General features: G+C 39.7%; 1 protein-coding gene and 1 long non-coding RNA gene across 4 annotated transcripts in view; one reads left to right on the top strand and one right to left on the bottom strand.

Annotated features, from left to right (window-relative positions):
• The window catches only part of LOC140463075 (transcription elongation factor A protein 1-like), a 136,599-nt gene that overhangs the window by 37,886 nt on the left and 78,075 nt on the right, over window positions 1-20,638 (top strand). The gene's annotated exons all lie outside the window — the stretch shown is intronic.
• Window positions 1-20,638, bottom strand: part of LOC140463076 (uncharacterized) — a 43,230-nt gene that overhangs the window by 6,231 nt on the left and 16,361 nt on the right. Inside the window, exon 3 of one of the 2 annotated variants that reach the window (XR_011954604.1) lies at window positions 20,253-20,322. The exons of the other annotated variant lie outside the window; for it this stretch is intronic. This is a non-coding gene — a long non-coding RNA (uncharacterized lncRNA). Of the gene's footprint in view, window positions 1-20,252; window positions 20,323-20,638 lie in introns of those variants that run through there. 2 annotated transcript variants of the gene reach the window in all.

The following is a 20,638-nucleotide window of genomic DNA, read 5'->3' as shown; positions in this document are numbered from 1 at the left end:
GGTGTAATTGAATTTGATAAAAGTTTGTTGCACTGGTAATTAGTGTAAAAGTCCATCTAGTTCACTAATGTCCTCTAGGGAAGGAAATCTGCCATCCTTATCTGGTCCAGCCTATATGTGATCCCAGACCCTCAGCAATGTAATTGGCTCTCAACTGTTTTCAGGCAATTAGAGGGATGAACAATGCCCACAATCCCACAAATGGATAAACAAAATGAGGAGTTGCCAGCTCTGACAGACTAGCAGGGCAGGATCTCCCACTCACAGCCTCTAATCTCATAGTCCGGGAACCCGTAACATCCAGTTCTACCTCCTACCCAAGATTCACAAACCTGACTGACCAGGCCGACCTATCATCTCGGCCTGCTCCTGCCCCACTGAACTCATCTCCACATACCTTTGATACTGTTCTATCACCCCTGGTCCAGGAATTCCCACCTACATTCAGGACACCACCTACATCCGCCACCTCCTCCATGACTTTCTTTTCCCTGGCCCCCAATGCCTCATCTTCACCATGGACATCCAGTCCCTATACACCTCTATCCACCATGACGAGGGCCTCCAAGCTCTCTTCTTCTTCCTGTCCCAGTGCCCCACCAGTACCCCGCTACTGACACACTCATTTGTTTGACTGAACTGGTCCTCATCCTCAATGATTTCTCCTTTTAATCCTCCCACTTCCTCCAGACCAAAAGGCTAGCCATGGGCCTTAGCTATGTCTGTCTATTTGTCAGTTCTGTGGAACAATCCATTTTCCGCAGTTACACTGGCACCATTCACCACTTTTTTCCTCTGCTACAGTGATGACTGTATCGGCGCCCCCTCATGCTTCCACAAGGAGGTTGAACAGTTCATCAACTTCACCAATACATTCCATTCTGACCTTAAGTTCACCTGGACAATCTTGGATAGCTCCCTCCCTCTTCCAGGACCTCTCCATCTCCATCAGCAGTGACCGACTCAACACGGACATCTTCTACAAACCCACTGACTTCCACAGATACCTGGACTACACCACCTCCCACCCTGTCTCCTGTAAAAATGCTAGTCCTTCTTCCAACTGCATCTGCTTCCGGGAGGACTAGTTCCACCACAGAACACACCAGATGGCCTCCTTCTTCAAAAACCGCAATTTACTCTGTGGTCGATGATGCCCTATAGCACATCTCATCTACTTCCCGTACCTCTGCCCTTGAACCCCACCCCTCCAACCGCAACAAGGACAGAACCCCCAGTCCTCACCTTCCACCCCACCAACCTCCATATACATCGCATTATCCTCCACCATTTCCGCCACCTACAACAGACCCCATTCCCCATCTCTATTTGTGTTCCGTAAAGACCATTCCCTCTGTGACTCTCGTCAGGTCCATGCGCCCCACCAACCTACCCTCCCCTCCATGCATTTTCTCCTGCCACCGCAGGAATTGCAAAACCTGCACCCCACCTCCATCCAAGGCCCCAAAGGAGCCTTCCACATCCATCAGAGTTTTACCTGCACTTCCACACATTTCATTTACTGTATCTGTTGCTCCTGATGCGGTCTCTGCTTCACTGGGGAGACAGGACTCCTACTTGCAAAATGCTTCAGAGAACATCTCCAGGACACCACACCAACCAACCCCACCCCCCGTGGTTGAACACTTCAACTCTCCCTCCCACTCCACCGAGGACATGCAACTCCTGGGCCTCCTCCATCGCCACTCCCTAACAACCCGATGCCTGGTGGAAGAACACGTCATCTTCCACCTTGGCACCCTCCAACCACATGGCATCAATATGGATTTCACCAGTTTCCTTATTTCCCCTCTCCCCATCTTTATCCTAGATCCAACCTTCCAACTCGGCACCACCCTCATGACCTGTCCTATCTTTCCATCTTCCTTCCCATCTATCCACTCCAACCTCCTTTCCGACCTATCACCATTACCCCCACCTTCGTCTGCCTATCGCACTCTCAGTTACCTTCCCCCCACAGCCCCACCCTCCCTCCCATTTATCTCCCACTCCCCTCCCATTTATCTCCCACCCCCTTGGCTCATAAGCCTTATGCCTGAAACGTCGATTCGCCTGCTCCTCTGGTGCTGCCTGACCTGCTGTATTTTTCCAGCACTACACTCTCAACCAGGACTTCCATCTCTCATTCTGAATTCCAAGAATGGCCCATCAGTGGCATTTAATATATCGTTCAGCTTTATGCATAGAACCCAGAGGGGTTCCTTTCCAGTTCTTCAGCCTGTTTTCAGGTCAATGAAATCCCACTCTGTGGAACTTGATTAGATTAGAAAAATCCCTACAGTGTGGAAACAGGCCCTTCAGCCCAACAGGTCTTCACCGACCCTCCGAAGAGCAACCCACCCAGACCCATTCCCCTATATTCACCCCTGACTAATGCACCTAACACTATGGGCAACTTAGCATGGCCAATTCACCTGACCTGCACATCTTTAGATTGTGGGAGGAAACCAGAGCACCCAGAGGAAACCCATGCAGACACTGGGAGAATGTGCAAACTCCACACAGACAGTTGCCCGAGAGGGGAATTGAACCCGGGTCCCTGGCGCAATGAGGCAGCAGTGATAACAACTGAGCCACCGTGCCAGCCCTTTTTAAAATCTGCAATGGCGGGATTTGAACCTGGGTCCCCATATAAGCATGTGACATGGCATGTCCCCATATAACTTCCATATAAGCATGTGACATTTATTTTAAGGCTGGCCTCAATTTCAAATGATGTTATAGCACCTTTTTGATCAGTAGCTTTTATTTTCATCTGGCACATGTCACAATTCTCATACAGATTGATAGCTTTTAAGTAGAAATATGAATCTTACAGTGAATGACGTACAGAATTGCACAACATTTCAGTTTAAGACATAATAAACAAACTGATATCAACATCTACTAAAACATTACACAGATTGAATTTGCTAAACTACAGCAAAAAGTCCTCCCCATTGATTTCTTAACACAACCTAAAATATACTGGAATCAATTCATAGGAATTAAAATCCAATAGGTCAATCAACAACGGAGGTCATAGAGTCATAGAAATGCACAGCATTGAAACAGACCCTTCGGTCCAATCTGTCCATGCTGACTAGATATCCTAAATTAATCTAGTCCATTTGCCAGCACTTGAATCATATCCCTGTAGACTCTGCCTATTCATATATCTATCCAGATGCCTTTAAAATGTTGTAATTGTATCAGCCTCCACAATTTCCTCTGGCAGTTCATTGAGGGAACTGGCTCACTTTGCAGGTGAAATACAGGATTATTTCTGGAAATCAGACTCTTGGGAGAGATTGAGGCCCAAGGCTGCTTCAGCTAAGCCTGGGGCTGCTTTACTGTTTTCTCTAGTGTTACAATAGACTAACCAAAGAAGTCAACATTGTCGAAATAATCCCTTCAGTAACCACTGTGTTTTGTATAAGATAACTGGAGGCATTGGTGCTATCTCTGACATAATGAGTTTCAAATAGTTTCCTTGCAAACCACTCTGACTGCAGGAAATGCATTTGCTGCTTTCATGTTGGCTTGACTGGAATGTCTACAATGCAAGGAGTATAATATTCCAAGTAAGTCTTTGGCTCTGCTTATTGCTAATCAGAACTTTTCAGAAATAGTTGACAACTGGCATTACGTAATCAATAGCAGCCAAATTGTCAGTCCAGCAAAAAGTGAATTTTCAAGAAACTTTTAAAATGAAAATATAGATTATTTTTAAAACGGAAAATAGTTTAGGATCTCACTCTCTCTTCATGCTTTCCTGACAAGATACAAGATTTATGCTACAACCTAGTTCTATTTCTCACTTAGCCCCAGAGACTCCTTTACTCATCAAATTTCAAAGATTTATTTGTTTTTTTAAGATAAACTTAAAAGATATACCTGAGCTCACATAAAGACAGTGATATGAAAGGATCATACTGGAGTGTCGACTGGAGTGTCGACAGGCTGAATAATAAGTTTCTGCAGGTGATCAAAAATGTCAGATGGTGTGAGTAAAGTGTCAACAGCTGAATAGCAAGTGAAGGGCTGACCTATAATCTGATTACTTGAGGCAGAGAGATAATTACAAAAAATTAAAAATAAGGTGGTGCTGGAGGCAAACCAAATGGTTGGAATAGCATGATAGGTATAAGGGTCACATGCAGAAGGTCTAACCAAAGTATCAAGTAGTCCAAAACTGTACAAACTAATTAAGGTAGAGAGATCATAACAAGTTATCAAGATGATGGTGTTAAAACAAACAGTAAGGAAGATTTTTACAGATACAGAACAGTATAGTGAAGCTACTTATAGTGCGACATGAACCCAAGATCACAGTTCAGGCCATCTTGGAGATCAGTTTCTGCTTGGCAATTCTACATTGTTATGTATCTCAAAGGCCGCTTCAGAGGACGCTTGCTCCAAGGTTGGAAGCTAAATGTCCCTGATCGCTGAAGTATTGCCCGACTGGGAGGGAATATTTTTGTCTGATGATTGTAGCGTTTGTCCATTCATCTGTTGCTGTAGTGTCTGCATGGTCTCATCAATATACCATGTCTTAGGCATCCTTGCCACATCCTTATGTACCTGGGTGCTTCTCTACACTTCACTTGATAAAGGAGCAGTGCTCTGAAAACTTATGATTTTAAAGAAACCCACTGGACTATAACCTAGTGTCATGTGATTTCTGACCTTATCCACCCCAGTCCAATCCCAGCATCTCCACATCATTAATTGCCTTGAAGTAGTGGTGAGATACTTTCATGAATCACTGAGGTCCTTAGGGTGTAGGGACACCCACAGTGCAGATAGGAAGGGTCACTACCCTGACAAACTCTGTTACTAATATCCTGGGGCTGAGATGACTGACTTCCAACAACCATGACCATTGTCCTTTGTGCTATTTATGGCTCTAATTAGTGGAGAGATTTTTTCTGATTCCCATTTGCTGGGGTTCTTGATATCATACTCCATCACATTCCATACTTCATCACATTCCTGATGAAAAACTTATGCTCGAAACATCGACTGTCCTGCTCCTCGGATGCTGCCTGACCGGCTGTGCTTTCCCAGCACCAGTTTGATTCCTCCATCAAATGCTGCCTTGATGTCATCAGCAGTTACTGTCACCTCACCTCTGACACACAGCTATGTTACCCATGTTTGAACCAATTCTGTATTGAAGTAAAATTTTATTGGGAGCCTTCCATTCTCTTCCTGACTATGTGATCAATTACCTTTTCCTTACCAGAACCCAATAGAGTGTTTTGGGTTGCTGGCAGATATCCAATTGCCTTCCTACAGCTATCCAGCTAACTCTGCTAACTGCTTTCTGCTACTATGCTCTGTGAAGACCACGATTTGCAAGCAAGAGCAAATTTGTACCTTCTATCTGATAATTATTTGGAAATCTAGAAGTATCCCTCTTCATGCCATGTCTAGGTAGTTTTATGAATGAAGAGCTGAAATGTTGATACTGATACATGTGAGACACAAAATGATACTACTTATGCATTTGAACATATTCCAACTAACATTTTGATATTAAATATTTCTACATACAAAGCACTTTTCACATATCTGTCAGAGCTTTCCTTACACAAACTGACAGACAGCAAGTACTTAAGGTGAATGCTGAGGTGGGCTGGTTAGGGGTTCCGGCTCAGTTCTCTTGGACTTTGTCCCAGTTGTTTTAGAACATATGAAAACTTCTGGCCATCACGCCATTAACCCTCCCATGTCCCTTCCTTGCCAAATCATGCCCTCATACCATCTCCATGAATGACACCCTGCTCCAGACCTCACCCACCTTCCCATGTCGCCTCCATATCCACTCATTCAATATGAGCAGATCCCAGAAACAGATGATGATGTTCTGTCAGAAATACTTGATATTGAAAGAAACTCTAATTCATGAAACCCATTAAAGATTTTAAATTAGATAGAAAATTTAATTCTACAACAGCCTGCAACAGTCATAGACTCGCCAACTTTAAGGGCACTTAAGTGGTCATTGGAAATGCATATGGGCGAGAATGTAACAGTTTAGGTTAGATGGGCTTCAGATTGGTTTCACAGGTCAGCACAACATTGAGGGCCGAAGGGCCTGTACTGCGCGGTAATGTTCTATGTTCTAATATACTGTGAAGTAATTTACTTTGGTAGAAAAGACAGAAGTATAAAATATTACTTAAATAGTGAGAAATTGTGGAATGTTGATTATCAAAAGGACCTGAGTGTCCTTGTTCATAAGTCACTGAAAGGAAAATGCAGATGGAGCAAACAGTTAGTTTGGAAATCAATTGGATTATTAGCCTCTATTGCAAGACAATTTCAATAGAAATTGGAGTCTTGCTGCAATATAGATAGATGATAGATAAAGAAAAGATGTTTAAAAAGCTAGCAGTACTCCAGGTAGAGAAATTGCCAGGCTCAGATGGGATGCATCCTAGATTGCTGAGAAAGGTAAGGAAGCAAATTGCAGAGCTGTCGACAGAAATTTTCCAGGTCACTCTGAACGCAGAATTAGTCCTGGAGGACTGGAGGTTGCAAATGTTGTTTCATAAAGGAACAAAGAATGACCCAGGAAAGTACAGACCTGTCTGCATTACGTCATAAGTGGAAAAGCTGATGGAGGCCATAATATGCGATAAGATAAATATACACATAGAGAAAAATAAGTTAATACTGAACAGTCAACATGGCTTTGTCAAAGGAAGGTCATGTCAGACAGATTTGATTGAGTTCTTTGACAAGGTGACAGGCAGTAGATAAGAGTAGTGGATATAATACACTTGAACTTTCAGAAAGCAGTTGATAGAGTGCCACATGGCAGCTTGGTTAGCAAATTAGAAATGTTTAGGATTGATGGAATGAGCATGGATTAGAAGTGACCTAAAAGACAGGAAACAGAGGGCATTTCTCAGATTGGAGATGAGTTGAAAGTAAAGTTCCCAGGGATTGGTGTTGGGACCCTTGCATTTTCTCATTTATATAAATGATTTGGAGATCGGTGTTGAGGGCAAATTTTCTAAATTTGCAGATGACACTAATCTAGATAGAATAATAAATTGCGAGGATGACTCTGAGCGACTTCGGAGAGATACGATAAGTTAGCCAAATGGTCAGACACTTGGCAGATGAATTTTAATAAAGAGAAATGTGAGCTAATGCATTTTGGTAGAAGAAGCATGGAGAAAAAAAATACAGGCTCAATGGTACAATTTGAGGAGGGTATAGAACCTGTGGGTTCATGCACATGATTTTTTGAAGGTGGCCAGGCCAAGTTGAAACGTTTGTAAAGAAGACTTATTGGATCTTTAGGTTAATAAATAGAGGCACGAAATATGAAAGCAAGGAAGTCATGCTACAACTGTACAAATCATTGGTCAGACCACATTTAGAGTATTGTGTTCAGTTCTGGACACCTTATTTAAAGTGGATGTAAAAGCCCTGGAGACAGTGCAAAAGAGATTGAATAGAATGATACCAGGAATAAGGTATTTCAGATGCAAGGAAAGACTAGAGAAATTGGGCTTGTTTTCTTGGAGTAGAGAAGATTAAGAGGTGACTTTATTCAGATGTTCACAATTATGAACAATTTCAACAGGGTAAAGAAGGATATTCTGCTTCCATTGGTTGGGTATAGAGTCATACAGCATGGAAACAGACTCTTAAATCCAACTAGTCCATGCCAACCAAGTTTCTCAAACTAAGCTTATCCCACTTGCCTCCATTTTGCCCATATCCCTCTAAACCTTTCCTTTGGAACAGCGAAGAAATGAGCAGGTGCAAAGGAGTGGAGGAGGACAATGCAGTGGGTGCAAAGAAGAGGTGATGGAGAACAACCAATGGTTAAAAAGGTGGATGAGGGATGGACAATTCAGTAGCTAAAGAGAGGGACCTGTCAACAAAGCAATACCAAGCAAACTGGGAACAAGGTATGGACTATTCTTTTCTCTGAGACTATGTCCCACAGTTCTGGACAACAACTTATTGTTTTCCCTCACCAAGGATACTTCTTGCAATTTCTTAAGGGCAACTAGACCAGAAACACTTTCAGATAGATGCAATGAATTCCCTTCAATTTAAAGTGCTTTTCATGAAAAACGTTCCAGTTATTGAAAATAAACCTTTTGCTAACTTTTGGCTATTCTCTTCTGCCAATTTAAATACTGTAGGATTGACAAAACTTAAGCCTTCCTTATGTGTTTCTGCTATAAGTTTAATGAAGGGTTGATAATAACTAAGAAATTTTAATGGATTCTTTTATTTCTGTTTCTGAGAGCCCAGTTTCAGCATATATGAATACAAATCCGGAAGATGATGTTACTACATGACTGCATCTCACCTAATGAAGAAGTTAATAAAAATGATTTAAAGAAAGTCTCTCCTTCCTGAAATAAGTGTTATGGCTTTTGAAACACAGTCATATATTCAAATAACAGCTTTGGGAAATGTCAATAAAGATCCCTCTTGAAACTGCAGGAACAGATGCTAATGGTTTCTTTCTAAACAACACCAGCAAGTCTATTAATTAAAGTAGAGGATGTTTCTCATGACTGCGATAGACAGCTTTGACTGGTTTTTCCATGTTTAAAGAGCGGGACGTTTTAAAAGTGTCAGATTATAGCAAGTAAACAGACCTTATCTGACCTTCAAATGCAGCTCCGTTTACTCCATAAATCCATGACATCGACACAATGGGTTAAGGCCTGAAGAGCAGTGCATTATGTTCAAATGCTCCACCTATGTGATTCATGTCTTACACCTTTCTCCCTAGAGACAAAAATGGTATCGGTCATAAATGAGTGAGGGACCTCTACTTTTGGGTCTTGCTTGCCAGTTTGAAAGCCAGCCCAACTCAATAAAATCTATCTCATAAACTCTGTACCATTACACACAGTACATCATTGATAGCCACAGTGAACTGTTTCATGGGTCACTGTTACATGTGAAAATGAGAACTTGGCTACACCCACAACACACATCAGAAGGCTAGGAATATTATGACAGAGCTCAAGAATATTCAGTTCAGACATTGAAAGAATGGGCATATCCTTCACAGCTAATACTGTACTATGAGAACTCAAAGTGAAAGTGAAGTCCTGCCTCAAAGTAAGACAAATTTGCTAATGGATAATTAGTCCAGTATTGTAGGGTATACAAACAAACCTTTTGCCTCCTAACAAGGCAAAACAAGTGTCATTTAAAATAATTACCCCCAAGTTGGAGGAACATTTTAATGTTAAACCACTAGAAGTTACAAATTTGGAAACAAAACTAGATAAATAATTATAGAGTGCATTAAGTAGTGGAGAATTCACCATGAAATTATAATTTTAACACAATATAAGACAGATTTGTATGTGGATTTGTGGATGTAAAAATCCAGTCTAAGTTACTAAAGACAGAGTTTAACATTCAAACTAGTATTACTTTTATCATGGACATAGCATCACAGAATTGTTGGGAATTTCATCCTCAGAAAGTGAACTGCACCTCTTCTGTCCTCATCAGGCTTCTGCCAAGCCTAAAATGGGGAGACGGGTTCAGAAGAGGCTTCCTGATCTGTTATCACTGTAATGGAAAACAGGTGGTACAGGACAAATACAATAAATGCTTTAATTGTCAAAAGATAAAGCATATACCAACTGCTTACTGGGCAAAGGCAAAAGCAGGACAGAGAATTCATTCTAGTAGTAATGGAAAACAGTGACATAATCGTGGAGTTCACAATTCTGAAGTGAATTCAGAATGTTTGAACAATGAACAGCTAGGGCTGTATGATCTTACTTACACCATTAGAAATCATTCAAACGTCAGAGGTTTTTTTGTAGGAAGATGTTAGTAAATCAACATATGAAGTGTTAGGGCTGCAGATTATGAATCGAGACATCTGCTAGAACAAATTCCATGTCACACCTCTAAATTCAGAAAACAGCTTAATCAAAAATCTAGTAATGTAATATGTGACCAAGTGAAGTGCAATGTCCAATATAAGGGCAATTGTTGTAGCAAAATATGTCAGCAAACTGATGATAGTTGTTTGTTAGTACTGTAAAGACTATTTTTTTCTGTATTTTTGATTGTGGACTGAAATTAGAAAAGGACAATATTAAATACCAAGGATTGTGGGAGGGTCTGTTGCATTTTTAAAAGTTGTAAGTAGAATTTTTGGACTGCTGCATTGAACAACAAATGAGGGAGGCTAGTTGCAGATGGGCCGGCAACAGGGGGTGTATACAAAGTAGAATTCAGCCAGCAACAAATAGCTGATTGGTTTGTGGAGTAATTGATCACTACTCTATCAACCTACGAACCTGTGATTGGCTTCTGGGTAACTGCATGACCAATATGACCAGAAGCCATCGGACACACTACTAGTGTGTAGTTTTGCAGTAAAATACCTAAAACCTGAACAAAACAGTTTATTCTCCCTCACTTGTTGCTGTAATCTGTTGCTTTCAAACAATAATTTGTGAACCAGTTGCTTTATGTCTCCTGAAAGGAAGTGAAAACTATCCGACATAGAAAATTTAAAGAACAGTAGGCCCTAGCAACCAAAAGGATCATATCATATCAGTTAATTCTGACCGAGATCACTGATCTGTGTTCTCAGTTTTCTTCCCTTCACCATTTTGTCTGTATGTGCATGTAGTGAGGAGTCTTATAAGGAGCTTTGAACTTGTAGAGTTATATGTTAACAGTTTACAGTTGTTTACCTGCAGCTATAACCTATTTATTTGTAATAAATATAATTCTTATTAAATACAAAAAAATCTGTCCATGTTTTCAGTTAACCTGGGTCTACAAAGGCAGGTAAATTGGAGACTTGTGTATTTTGATTAAAAATATTTAATTTTTGTGACAACTCTGAATAGGAAGGCTCGATTGCCAGTGCAATACCCCACTGATGTGTAAGGGTATGGAACTTGAGTACTGCTTAAAAAAAAACATATTGTTGAAACTTTTTATCTTGCACTCATGAGGACAATTCACAAGAATACCAATTCAAAGGGGAAAAGCAAAATTTACACTGCAAGAAAGAAAAGTGCTGCTTGGTAGAGGCGTTGCCATGGAGCATACATCCATTAGCAATGATTGTCAGTAAACAAGGCCTTCTTTAAATTTTGAACAAGGCAGAGTGACTATGATTGGTTCGTGCATTGTGCTGAGAAATGAGCCAGTGAATGACTTATCTATATTGTTGAGTTGAACCAAACATGGGTAGTGTACATTTTCTATGCAAAGAACAGGGGTCTGGATATTGCTGGAGAAACTCAGCAAGTCTGGCAGAATCTGTGGAGAGAAAGCAAAGCTAACATTTTGGTTCCAGTGACCCTTCCACTCTTCAACTCTGATCTCCAGCAGTCCTCATTTTCCCAACTGAAGTAGTAACACTGTTTTCTCTCCATAAATGTTACCAGACCTGCTGAGTTACTTCAGCAATTTCTGTTTTTGTTTCAGATTTTCAGCATCTGCATTTTTTTTGATAAGGGTTTTCCATATAGTACTTTGCCTATTATGAACAACTAATGGGATATGCTGATTAATAATAATCTACTAGTCTTTGAGATGTATGGCCTCCATACCTAGCAACATATTCAGCCATTTCTGGGTCAATGTTATTTTGTGTGGCATGTAGTATCAAAACATTATGAAAGTATAATCAGTGAGAGAGACTTTTTTGAAATAAGGATAATGCAGAGATGGATTAGTTGCCTATGCTTTCAGTATTTAGGTTGAGAAGGAACTAAAGAAGCTTGCGAAAATGGTGTGTTAATGAAACTAAGCATTGTGAGTGGATAACCCTCATGTAATACCAAAACCACAAAAAAAAGCCTTGAGACTAACAAAATCCAAATCAGTCAAGTTGTTGATGATAAGCAGCACTCCCTACAGAGCTCTCAAGATATGCTTGCAGAGTTAGCATATGCAAGATATTCACAAAGTTGGATTGTCCCATGTTTATACTCAGCTTAATGTAAAGTTAATGACATTTAATGATAAACACACATTTGGGGTTGTTAAACGACACCAAGGCTGCATTATGATAAAGTCTTTGTCAAAACTCTTCCAAGATATAATGGATACGATTTTGCAAAAATTCCATATTGCTTCAATAATTAGGATGATCTGTTGATTGCAACCATAATAGAAAAGGAGAATATACAAGATTTGAATGAAGTTTTATAGAAGGCTCGATGAAGTTGAAAAAGAACAAGTGTATTTTTGTGCAATCTGGGGTAATGTACCTTGGCCTGAAAATCAATGCAAAAGAGTTATAGATAGTGAAACAGCAGAAAGAGGTTATAGTCAATACTCTAAACCAATAGACCTAACTGATCTTATATCCTTTTAAAACAACAGGGTACAATATTACACATGATTTCTACCTGAGCTTGCAACTGTGTCATCTCTAGAACAGAGAATCTGAAAGGGGAATGATGTAAATCACAAGATGCTTATGATGAAGTAGAAGAAGTTTGACCAGTAATGCACTATATATACATTATGTCATAAATTGTGACCTTAAGATAACATGCAATGTTTCAAACTGTAGAGTTTGGCAGTTGTCAGTCATGATTTGGAAGATTATTGAGAAACGCATAGCATTGGTATTGCATCCGCTGATGAAAAGCGCAAATAATTAAGTTAGAAATGTTTGTGTGATACCAGCAAAAGAAAAAGGTAGTTTCAGGGGAAATTGAGATATTTGTATTCTCAACTTCTCCACCCTCACACAAGTGAAAAATGGGAAATATTGCAAATGTTTGTGGTACTTAGAGATGGGAAGAATTAGAAGCATTCATGTAGATCACCTCCGATTAAGGGACAATCAAGTCATAGAGTCATAGAGTCCTTGAGATCCTGCGGGAAAGGAGAGCATGGATCCTGTTGCACAGTTTCCTGAGCAGACTGTCAAAGTCGTTTGGCAGTATACCTCATCACAGAAACTTTCCAACAGACTTGACTGGTGGTAAGAAGGGCACTACTTATGAGATCCTTCTTGTACACCTGGTCAGTCTGCACTATCGCACGCTGTCCTCGAAGCACCAACCGGGGAGGTGGGGGAGTGTGAGACTGTCACACATCTCATTATGAAATGTGCTTTTGCAAAGCAAGTCTGGAGAAAGATGTAGTGGTTTTGTCGAGGTTCATCCTGACTAGTTCTGTGATGCAAGACTCTGTGCTTTACAGTCTGTTCCCCAGGAGACACACTAAGACAAACATCCCCTACACCTGGAGAACCATCAACTCTTGTGAAAAATGCTCTTTGGTCTTGTTAGTCTTCCAGAAAAAGGAGTTGCCTTGACTGAGTGTTGCACTAAAGTTTTGGGTAGCTGCAGTGGGAAAGTCTTTATCAAAACTCTGTCTGATCATTTCCTGCTGAAGTTAAATGGGGGTCCATTCAGTTATCAGATCCTCCTGGTGCCTCAAATGCATGTAAGTATAGTCTGGTTCAAGTCCGTGATGCTTTTGGTTTGTTTAGATGGTCAAAGTCCAATGTTTGTTTGTTTTCTTGATTTGCTACTGTACAGAACCAAACCCTGCATTTGTGACAACGTATACATATATTTTTTATGAATAATTTTTTATAAATAATTTTATATTTTTTATAAATAATATTTTTGAAATAAAAACACACTTTGCATTGCAATCCAGCTCTCCAGCCAACTGAACTAAACCAACCCCCAACGTTTGGTGAACCTATTGATTATATTTTCAATGCTTGATTAGCTTTTATCACTTCCACTTCATATACTTAATCAACAATAAACACTTTCACTTCCCTATTCAATCTCGACTGACTTAGGTCTAAATCGTCTATAGTAGGTATACAACTTGTCAAGACCAACCTGCTATAGTTGAAGTGGCAAATAAATTGGTTTTAGTACTATATCATAGTAAAATTCTGCTCTGCAAATATTTGCTCTTGACAGACTGGATATTAAATGGGTGTAACAATATTCAATTATTCCAGTTATACAGGAATGTTCAGTGCACTATTCTGTTCCATAAAAAGATATATCAGTTTCTAAGTCGATAGCAAATCAAACCATTTCAGCTCTTCATAAGTGACTCAGTGGGATTTTCCATTAAAGCAGGTTAACTGTACAGAGGTGTGGTTTCCTCTAGTTGTGAACCACCCAAACAGAAGTAGAAAGCACAGAATGTCTGCTTCACACTCTGGGGGCTTTTCTAAGAGACACAAGTCTCATATCAGTGAAAGCTGATGACATATATATTTTTTGTTCTGTTTGTATAACTTCCTTTGTAGTCTCAAGGAAAAAAAAGCCATGTACTTTAATATAAACAGAGTAAAAAATTTGTTAGTTGTCAGTAAAGTCTTTCAGTCACTAGGCACTCCCTTCCTACCTCCTCTTTCCTGGGGGCATATTTATAGATTACTTAACATCGCAATTTGACTTGTTTAGAATTTGATTTCTTTATAATTAATTAGTCTCTAATAATAAACTAACATCAAGACACAGCTATTGTAAACATCAACATCTGTGTATGATATGCAGAGGTTCTTCATTTCATTAATGTTCTCAATTTTATTTCTTATCAGCATCGTTGAATATTATTACAGAATTAAATAACCAAATAACTAAACATATTTCAAAAGATATTTCCAAAACATTCAAAGCATAACGTCACATTTCTTGTACCTTCTGATCAGCTTTAAAACTACCTTATGTTTGGAACTGAACACGTTCTATCATTTAGGCCATAGTGAGTACTGCAGATGCTGGAGATCAGAGTCAAGATTAGAGTGGTGCTGGAAAAACACAGCAGGTCAGGCAGCATCCGAGGAGCAGGAAAATCGATGTTTCAGGAAAAAGCTTCCTGTCATATGACCTATTAGTAAATTATCATTAAGGAATTCAAAAATACATCATTCGAACTACATCTAAATCTAAAGAAAAGCATCAATCAAACTTTGAAAGCACACAGGTTATTGATGAAGAAATGTACAAAATCTTTCCAAATGAGATTAAATGGGTGGGTCAAAATCCAAGATAAATTGGAAGATTTATGATTCATTTCATGCTAATGTCGTTACATGTAATCCCAAAGTCACTTTACTCTCTGCAGTATGTTGTGGAGGAAATACAGGTCAAAAAACCTTCCAGAATAACTTTTTCCTGAAAGTCAGTAAAGCATGTGATTGAAGGAATTCTTAAGAATTCTTTTTAGTATTTGTTAGATATTTCTTCTTAAAATAAATAAGCTGGTGTGATGTTTCTACTGGCATGCTAATATTTTGGTACAACTTAAAATTGATTAAATGTAGAGGAAGAATTAAAATTTGAAAAGCAACTGAATACGTACATACACACATTTGAATCAGAACTGAAAGGGAGAAGTATCCTGCCATTGTTACTTCATGCTTTAGAGGTAGTTCCACAGAAAAACGGAATTATTTCACCCTTCATAGATATTAATGTTAGGATGAAGATCATTCAATGTGTGCCTAACATAGCTCTGTTTTGCCACTTGAGCTCTTAATTTTAAAAATCTTGGATCCACTCAGGTCTTCTTAATTCCAGTATATACTTACTGAGTAGTTCTTTTGTGAAACAGCTAATTTTACTTTTTTGTTCTTTTTATAGAGGAAAAGTAGAAAAATATTTTTCTTCCTATCTGTTAAATAATGTTTTCTCCCCACTTTGACATTTCACAACGTCGTGCCCTCAAAATATAATCCGATTGTTCATTGCAGCAGTCATTTCTTTGCAGCTATTTGCCAGAAGTTACACAACTGTCATTCTCATTAAATGCTTTTCCAATTTTTCTGATCCATATAATCGCTGTTGATTTAGCCGAATTTGTAAACAGATAGAAAATCAAAACCCTTTCAAGTCACTGGTAATAGTTGGCATTGCACTCAGCTATGCTAACAAATACTCTGTGCCACTTGAATTTTCTCTTCTGGAAATGGTTTTTACATGACAATGAATGTATGGAATAAACAGATATGGGAAGTTTTTACTGATATTTATCTTTTGAATGTACGAATACAAGTGGCCAATAAAAGAGAGAACTTGAAAGATATTGCAATTTCTGTTCTAGCCTGAATATTGGGATTTTTTTTAGTGCAAGAGTGTTCAGAATTTAACTTCTGTCATGCCTAAAGGCATCATCTGCTTGTTCAATTGCAGTTCCATGGCTGATTTCCTGCCTGAATCTTCATCCAAGGTTTTACCTGATCCTGACAGTTTGTCAGTCCCAGAGTTGCTAGATAGCTATCTGGATGTTAGAAGATATCACTCCTCCAATCCAAGAACAAAGATAGCCAACTATAATATCTTCTATACTACTTTGGGCAAGATTAGCCAATTTAATTAGACAAAATCTGCAATTTTTCTGGTCTGTAGTACTCAGCTGCACATCAGATAAACATGACACATTTTCTGATGAAAGGTCGCAGATCTCAAACATTGACTCTGTGTTCTCTCAATAGATATTGCCTGACCTAGTGAATATATCTAGCACTTTCATATTTCATTTCAGACTGATAGCATCTTTCCAAATTCTGCTTAGGAAAATATTTTAAATACACTTGTTATAGCAAAGTCAAGGGTGTACTAGACATAGAATTCACAATAAAATTTCCACATATCATTTAAGCTTTGTAGTAAAGCAAAATAGGATAGCTGGCCAAATTATGCTCAATTTACCTCACTAATAGACTGGAACATGTAAATCACTGTACGAGACAGATGTCCATTTTTCCAGTCCCCTATAATATTCTAAATTGCCAAATATGAGACAATCATATCTGAAGCTGACTGAATTATTATCATAGAAGAATTCTGAAAACAAAGACTTTCTTTAAGATGTAAAAAAGAAACAAGACTATTTCAGTGTTGATAAGAACACTCAATATTAGATAAGATGCTGCCATCTTATGGTCTTGATCTGTCATAGTAGGAGTAAAGAAATAGTCATTCAGTCATAGAGATGTACAGCACAAAAACAGACCTTTCGGTCCAACCAGTCTGTGCCGACCAGATAGCCCAACCCAATCTAGTCCCACCTGCCAGCACCCAGCCCATATCCCTCCAAACCCTTCCTATTCATATATCCATCCAAATGCCTCTTAAATGTTGCAATTGTACCAGCCTCCACCACTTCCTCTGGCAGCTCATTCCGTACATGTACCACCCTCTGCGTGAAAAGGTTGCCCCTTAGGTCCCTTTTGTATCTTTCCCCTCTCACCCAAAACCTATGCCCTCTAGTTCTGGACTCCCCAACCCCAGGGAAACAACTTTCCTATTTACCCTATCCATGCCCCTCATAATTCTGTAAACCTCTATAAGGTCACCCATCAGCCTCCGACGCTCCAAGGAAAACAGCCCCAGCCTGTTCAGCCTCTCCCTATAGCCCAAATCCTCCAGCCGTGGCAACATCCTTGTAAATCTTTTCTGAACCCTTTCAAGTTTCACAATATCTATCCGATAGGAAGGAGACCAGAATTGCATACAATATTCCAATAAAGGTCTAACCAATGTCCTGTACAGCCGCAACATGACCTCTCAACTCCATATTCAATACTCTGACCAATAAAAGAAAGCCTACCAAATGCCTTCTTCACTATCCTATCTACCTGTGACTCCACTTTCAAGGAGCTATGAACTTGCACTCCAAGGTCTCTGTTCAGAAACACTCTCTAGAACCTTACCATTAAGTGTATAAGTCCTGCTAAGATTTGCTTCCCCAAAATGCAGCACCTCGCATTTACCTGAATTAAACTCCATCTGCCACTTCTCGGCCCATTGGCCCATCTGATCAAGATCCTGTTGTAATCTAAGGTAATCTTCTTCGATGTCCACTACACCTCCAATTTTGGTGTCATCTGCAAACTTACTAACTATACCTCTTATGCTCACATCCAAATCATTTACAGAAATGATGCAAAGTAGTGGATCCAGCACCAATCCTTGTGACACTCTATTGGTCACAGACCTCCAGTCTGAAAAACAACCCTCCACCACCACCCTCTGTCTTCTACCTTTGAGCCAGTTCTGCATCCAAATGGCAAGTTCTCCCTGTATTCCGTGAGATCTAACCTTGCTAACCAGTCTCCCATGGGGAATCTTGTTGAACATCTTACTGAAGTCCATATAGATCACATCTGCCGCTCTGCCCTCATCAATCCTCTATGTTACTTCTTCAAAAAACTCAATCAAGTTTGTGAGACATGATTTCCCACGCACAAAGCCATGTTGACTATCCCTAATCATTCCTTGCCTTTCCAAATACATGTACATCCTGTCCTTCAGGAGTTCCGCCAACAACTTACCCACCACTGACGTCAGGCTCACTGGTCTATAATTCCTTGGCTTGTTCTTACCGCCCTTCTTAAAGAGTAGCACCACACCAAGATTCAGGTCAAGTCAGAAGTTATGGGTTAAAAAAAATCCTAGTGATCCTTTATTCACGGTTTAATGGAGCTAAGACAAGGGATATGCAATTTTAGTACTTCAGTATTACTGCCAGCCTCTGATTTAACCCTATTATTAACAGGCTTAACTATGGCCTTCAGGAAACCCTGCAGATGAAGGGAGGCGAGAACAGCTATCTCTGAAAGTGATGTCACAGCGCTGATGGAGGCTAGGAAAAGCAGAAGTGTGTACAAAGTTCCCTATAGTTGGGGATTGAACTCTTCCCCTCCATCCTTCACCTCCCCCCCCCCCCCCACACCCCAACCCCCCGCCACTCCAACCTAACATGGGTTCCTGCTAAGAGCCTTTAACCTGTTTTCCATCTTTGTTGCAGTTGTGACTATCAACATAGCGGCCTGACATTTGTGGTCAGTGACAAAGAAACAATCATTTTTGCTGACTCAAAAGAAAACTGCACTGAGAGAGACCTCAAATTCTGTAGTAAGAAATTCAATTCTCATGATGTGCAATTGATTTTAGAATTATTTAATGGGGATTCCCAGCAGTAGTAACTTCTCAGATTGCCAGTAGAAACTCAGTTACATGATCCAGAGAGTGGTCAGCCTGTGGAATTCAATACCACAGAAAGCAGTTGATTCAAAACATTTTATGATTTTAGGAAGGAGTTGTGATATTGCAGTTGAAGCAAAAGAGATCAAAGAAATGGGGGAAAAGCGGAAATAGGCTTTTGAGTTGGATGATCAGCCATGATCACAATGAATGGAGAAATAGGTTTGAAGGACTAAATGGCCTATTCCTGCTTCAACTTTCTATGTTTCTATTTAATGTCCACCAGCTGCCTATAATTAAATGCAAGTAATATACAATGAACAGATTTCTTTCTCTCTGTTTAACTAAAAATTTAACTTGTATGCGCAACCAAAAAGTTTCAAAGCAAATTAAATCAAAGACCACCAGTTCACAGAAGGTTCACTGGGATGATCACTGGTACAGAGGGATTGTACGATGAGCAAATGCTAAACAGCTTGGAGCTGTACTCATTGGAGTTTAGAAGAATGAGATGCGATCTCACTGAAACACATAGGAATCTAAAGGAGCTTGAAGGGTAACTGCTGAGATGTTTCCCCTCATGGACAGTCTGAGACCAAAGGGTGGAGTTTCAGAATAAAAGGGTGCCAATTTACCACTGGGATAGGGAGGAATTACTTAGAGGATTGAGGGTTTTTGGAACTCTTTGCCACAAAGAGTTGTGTGGGGCAGAGCCTTTGCGTTTATCTAAGACCAAGATAGATTTTTGATCAGAAGGGCAAATTGACGGTTATAGGAAAAACACAGGAAGATGGATGTCAGGCATGTCAGATCAGCCAAAATCTCATTAAAAGGCAAAGCAGGCTCAAGATGTCGAACTCCCACCCCTATTCCGATTTCTTATGATTTTATATTCAGTACAAAGCATTACATCTTAAAATGATGTTTCTCTAGGACATTTCCTTTTGTAAAAACATGATGAATTAATGAGTTGCATCGATCTATTTAATTTTACAGCATTCATTTCCCTCTAACATTTGACTCAAGTCACTATTTATAGGTAATGGCATTGTGGTCATGTCATTTGACTAGTAACCTAAATTAAGAGGTGGTAATGGCCTAGTAGTATTATTGCATGACCATTAATCCAGAAACTCAGCTAATATCCTGGAGACCCAGATTCAAATCCCACCATTAGAATTTGAATTCAATAAAGGGTCTAATGATGACTGTGCAACCATTGTCAATTGTCAGAAAACTCATCTGATTCATTAATGCCCTTTACGGAATGAAATCTGCCACCCTTACCTGATCTGGCCGACATGTGACTCCAGATCCAGAGCAACGTGGTTGATTCTTAACTGGCCTCTGGGCAATTCTGGATCGGCAAAGCAATGCCCACATCCCATTAGTAAATTTTTAAAAATCAATCCATAAAGATTTCTTACTCAAGCTCATAGTCAAAGGGTGGATGTTAATTATCTACATAACTTTATACAACCTTCAGTGTACCCATTGTACAGAATCTCACTAAACATACTGGACAAATAGAATCCTACATTTGCACTATAAACCGACCGACTCCCACAGCTACCTAGACTACACCTCCTCCCACCCTGCCCCCTGTAAAAATGCCATCCCATATTCCCAATTCCTTCGACTCCGCCGCATCTGCTCCCAGGAGGAACAGTTCC

This window comes from Chiloscyllium punctatum, chromosome 37 (assembly GCF_047496795.1).
Source record: "Chiloscyllium punctatum isolate Juve2018m chromosome 37, sChiPun1.3, whole genome shotgun sequence".
Lineage (NCBI taxonomy): Eukaryota > Metazoa > Chordata > Chondrichthyes > Orectolobiformes > Hemiscylliidae > Chiloscyllium > Chiloscyllium punctatum.
The sequence above is the reverse complement of the archived record's forward strand: the minus strand, read 5'-3'. Positions and strand labels throughout refer to the sequence as shown.